The sequence below is a fragment of the Malania oleifera genome, chromosome 6, assembly GCF_029873635.1.
Source record: "Malania oleifera isolate guangnan ecotype guangnan chromosome 6, ASM2987363v1, whole genome shotgun sequence".
In the NCBI taxonomy this organism is placed as follows: domain Eukaryota; kingdom Viridiplantae; phylum Streptophyta; class Magnoliopsida; order Santalales; family Ximeniaceae; genus Malania; species Malania oleifera.
The window spans coordinates 92,664,767-92,670,213 of record NC_080422.1 but is presented as its reverse complement, the minus strand read 5'-3'; positions in this window follow the sequence as shown (position 1 = coordinate 92,670,213).

Genomic DNA, 5,447 nt, shown 5'->3' with positions numbered 1-5,447 from the left:
TGAGACCGGAATTTTTACAAGGTTTGGCTTATACCTAGCCTACATCCTCGCCATTGAAAAATCACCAAAGGATTCACTAAAGTCAGTTCCTTTGCTGGAACAACACTGTTTACACACTCCTTTAGTAGGCTAGAGCCCACTTCTCCAAACGATGTACCCTCATTCGGTCACTCCTTCAATTAGGATAGAGCCCGCCTCTCTAAGTGATATTCCCACGCTTAGCCAATGATCAAAATAACCTTGAACCGTCTATATCTACAAGATACAAATCAAATAGATATACAAAGAATGCTCTCAAATAGAGCTTATTAGTACAACAATTCAACACTATAATATACTTCAAAGTAAATAACTATATGGAAACTAACTTGAAGCTCATGCGAGTATATCACTGATTAATTCTTTCAATGATTGAAACATTTAGAATTTGTAGCACATGATTGGTGATTGAATGTCAGCAATACTCAGTTGAATTCGTGCACAAGATATGAGCAAGAGAGCTTTTCAATGATGAGAGCAGTTGAGAGAGTTTTCATAGCTGAATTTGATTCTTGGTTATCAATTCAATGAACTTTAAGGCTTATTTATAGATTTGAAAAGGTATGTAACTTGATCCCCAAGTGACTTTGAGTATTCCCAAGTTTTCACAAAATTTAAGCCCCAAGCAATCTCATATAAAAAATTTGTCCGTTATAGAAATTTAAAATATGCCGCGTGACAGTTGACTGTCACTTTTTGGTTAGTCACCTGTTTAGTTATTTTAAAGGTACATCAGGGTGGCAGTCGCCTGATGGAACATGGATAGGCGCCTGAGAGTGCAACGACAGGCTTCTATAAGAACATGCACAGTTGGCTATCAAGCTGTCAACTTCGAGCACCCTTCAATTTTTTTGTCATAACTTTTTCTACGCAACTCCAAATTTTATGTTCTTGGTGTCAAACGAAATCTAAGTGAAAATCCCAAAATGTTCATGTTGAACACATTTTAAAATAAATATTTTTTTATAAATAAAAATGTACATCAATGCGGATGTAGAAAAAATGACAGCAATTGGGAAATCCTCTTAGTGGTGTTTTTCATTCCAAAAATCATTCTAACCTTTTTGAAATAATTTTTTGACCTTATAAAAATATTTTCCAAGTATGTTAAAAGGTATCTAGGTCCAAGAAATTAATCTAAGAGTTTCATGCATCCATATTGAAATTATTTGAAGTACTTACATGAAATTTCCTATTGACTCTCAAATTTTCAATTCTTGAAATTCTTGAGGTCTTTATGCTTGCTTCATCTTTCTTTGAGCTTCTATCAAGTTCTCTTTAATTCTCATGCTCTCATGATCTTCAAGTTTTATCTTTAAATCCATTTTTGAATCCATGCTTTAAGCTTCATGCTCTCATGATCTTCAAACTTTATCTTTAAATCCATTTTTGAATCTATGCTTTAAGCTTCATAGTGATCATCCTTCTTTGAAATATAAGCTTTCATGAATCCTTCTGAACACTTGACCTTGCATTCATCATTGAATCTTGAAATGATATCACTTAACCAAATATGTTAAATTCTACTTGTTTGTTAGCATCAAAACAACATGTTAAGCCTTGTAAGGTCAACAACGAAGATAATCTCAATCAAAAGATATAGCGACAAAGATATTTTAGACTCAAAAAAATGTCTCAAAATGTATTTTTCAAAGATAAGCACAAGAGATATTTTTAAAATGATTTGTAAAATATTTTTAGCAACCAAAACACAATGTGAACTCCTTGGGTATTGCAATGACAATGCAAAAATCCAAAAGCTCAATGAAGTATTCCTAAGGAAGACTTATTAACAAAGTCTCCTATAAACACTTGAAGCTTTGCTCTCTAATAAAATAATCTCGATCAACAAGAACAAGAGAGAGCTTAAGCCTGATGAGTAGAACACTCAAGCACACTTACAAAGTGATTTTAGCAATAAAAGTGAGTAAGAATGAGTGTAGGATGGCTAAAAATGGAAGTAGGAATTTTTTAGTTTCAGAGGATTTTTACTAATTAAGTTTTCTAATCATTGACTAATTTTCACAAATGAGGGGGTATATATAGAATTCCCCAAAAATATAACCGTTTAGGACATATTAGTCATTTAAAAAGTGAGGTTAATAAAAATAACAGTGTTTTTAACCTCGGTAAAATTCACCAACCTGAGAGCACCGGTCGACCGTACTTAAGGTTTGGTTGACCAAGTGTCTATGTTCGATCGACCAGGAGAATTTTGAACTTAAAAGATGGTCAACTGTATAAAGGGTTTCAAAGATGATTTTCCAAATCCGTGCGATTCGATTGACTGGATCAATTTGAACTACGAGGTTCGGTCAACCGGACGATTGGAAATTCCCAAGTGGGGGTTCGGTCGACCTTCTGGTCGTTCGACTAAAGATCTCAGTGTAACTGAATTTGGTCAACCAAAGATCTCAGTGTAACAAAGTTTGGTCGATCGAACATGCTAATTTTGGCATTTTCAGGTCCTTTCCTCTTTAAAATGTTGTCCCTATTCATATGATGATCAACTTAGTTTTAATAAGGCACACTTTTATGCATGCATGGGGGACCTAAGGTTAGTCTAGATATTTTTGAGCTTATCTATCTAATCATGCATGTAATGCATTGATTATTACTAACCTTTTCTTAATTAAGATTACAGACCCAAATGAGAAATGAATTGAAATACAACATAATAGAGTCTTCAGGGTCTTCAAGCTCTACTTCATGTGCCATTAATTTGATTTTCTAATTATATACCTGGATATAAACTAGATTGCCATCAAATACTTAAGTATTTGTCATTCTTAAAATCGAGTGTCACCTATGAGGTCAATAGTATTTTTAAATTTTAAACAGCGAGGGAAAGTTTCCAAAATTGATTGCTTGGCCCCAAACTTTGAGAAAACATGGGAAACAATGCAAGTAACTTAGGGAATATGAAAAATATAATTTTTAAATATATAAATAAAAGTTAATTTCAGAAATTATATAACCAACATCAATCAGCAATCAAGCCTCTACTCACATGCTAAAAGCTCTATTGTTGAAAAACCTTCTACTGAAACTTTTGTTGTGTTCTTACTGATCAATTCTCATGATTTTTTATCAATTTCTATTGAGATTTGCAAATCAAGTCATAATCCAGGTGATATTCTATTGAGCTTCAATCTTTATATTGATTACTTGTTTAAGTGTATTGTGATTTTAATTCTACAAATTTGCTCTAACTGATAGTGTTCTTGTACGAACCAAAGTTGTTCTTATTTTTCTTTGTTGTATTGACGATTTAGGTTGTTGGATCATTGCCTAGCAGGAAAGGTTATTCCTCTTAGAGAGGGGACTCCACGTGATAAGGAGAGAGGTTGTAACTTATCCTAAAAATAAGTTGGAAAGAAAAAACCTCACAGCAGTTGCTTGGGGTAAGGACGTAGGTTGCTGGCTGAACCTTGTAAAAAATCTAGTTCTCAGCTCTTCTCCCTACTCTCATTAATTTATTGCAAGAATATACTCTTCATATATGATCTTTAACACTAGCTGAATTTTGGGAATTGCTGGAGTTTTGGTTTTTGATCCATGTTTGAAATCAACATACTATAGTATTGATTGATAAATTCAAAAGTAAAATTATGATTTTGAATATCACAGTTGAAAAGTATTTTGCTAAAGTTACAAGTTTTATCAAATTTCTATAATTATATTTCATAGTTCATTGTCATCTGATTTTTAATTTTAAAGATTCTGGGATTTATTTATAACAATTCAAAATTGAAACTTAGAATTTATCAGATGGGCTTTAATATCAAAGACTTGAACTTGGATTCAATATTGACTATACTTGATTGATTATCAAAATTATATTTGAGTAATTGTTGAAAGTTGATTAAGTTGCTAAAGTTAAAATTTAACTAAGATATTTGTAATACGAAGAAGCAAAGAAATTTTAAAATTCTAATTCACCCTCCCGCTTGGGGGTATACCTAGATTCTCAGGTCAAGCTATGGACACAACACATATGTTCTTAAACATTTGAAGACTCTTCAGCTGTCTGATGCATCTGATGTATTCACCATGGTCTATAAATAGGTCAATTTAGGATGATGTTGGTTGGATGTGGTGGGTAGGACACTAGGGTGAAGGACCCGACACCTCATTAGTAGGCTAGATCCCATTCTTATAAGACTAGTTCACTCCATGCTTTGTGTTAGTTCTTCAAAATATGTGGGACTTTTTATCATGACATTCTTCCTCACATATTAGAGTAAACCTATTTTTCCTGAGTTTTTTTAGGGTATACTAGTAAGGCTGAGTTAAGATGACCATTCTGTAGGTGTTCAAGGGTATCCTGAGTGTGATAGATCATGCACTTTACACATGCCTTGTGATATAGCCTATCCATACTTGAATTTACATGATAATATTAACTCTGAATTGCAATTTCTGGATTGATTCTCTATGAGTTGTGTTTTTCTTGATGGCTATTCAATGTTGAAACTCATATAAGTGATTTACTTTGGAGTTGTTTGTACAATAAAGTTATGGATAAAAAAGTTTGTGTGTAATAAGGTTATATACTTGTATGTAAAATGGCATAGCTATGTTGCATATTATATTATCTGATGAACACTTGTATTGGTGTTTGTGGGTACTGCCCTAGAAACCCTCACGAGACTACAACTCATCCACTAGGATCAACCTAGGGGTTTAAAGTCTTGTTGCATATGGTAAATGTAACCGTGTTTCCCACGAAAGAGGAGATAGATTGGATTTTCTAGTTTTCTTAGTTTTCTTAGTTTTTGCTTTGCTAGAGGACTAGCAAAGTGTAAGGTTGGGGTTGTGATGAGTCCCTAAAATGCACTATTTTAGGCCCCCATTTACCTTTGTTTATCCTCATTTATCTTGTATGTAACCCTTTGTTAACATAGTTGAGAGTTATGAAAGATCTTTTCATGTTTTTGAAAATACAAGTTAAAATGGGGGAGTTAGGCATTACGGGAAGCCAAGGGAGTATTTGGGAATTTTAAATCAAAAATCAGATATTCAACCAAGTTCCTAGAGCCTCAACACACATCAAAGGAGAAAAGACTCTATTCGCCTATGTGGTGCGACCAACAACACAAGGGGCGACCAAGTCATAAGCTGCAGACTCCAAGGTTCATACTGAAGAAGAAATGCTACAAGGTTTGACCAAGTGATCGATCAAGTGACCTTCAACACCGACCAAGTCGAGAGACTGAAGCCTACTGAGTCAGAGATACTAAGAGTTTTGGCCAAGTGCTCGACTAGGGAGACCATAAAGTGCGACTAAGTTGAGATCTTGAGGTGAATTGAAGATTGAGATACTAAAAGTCTCGACCATCAACTCAACTAGAAAGACCCAATGGTTCAACTAAAACCAGATGATCTTAAGTTGAATTCTCGATTTC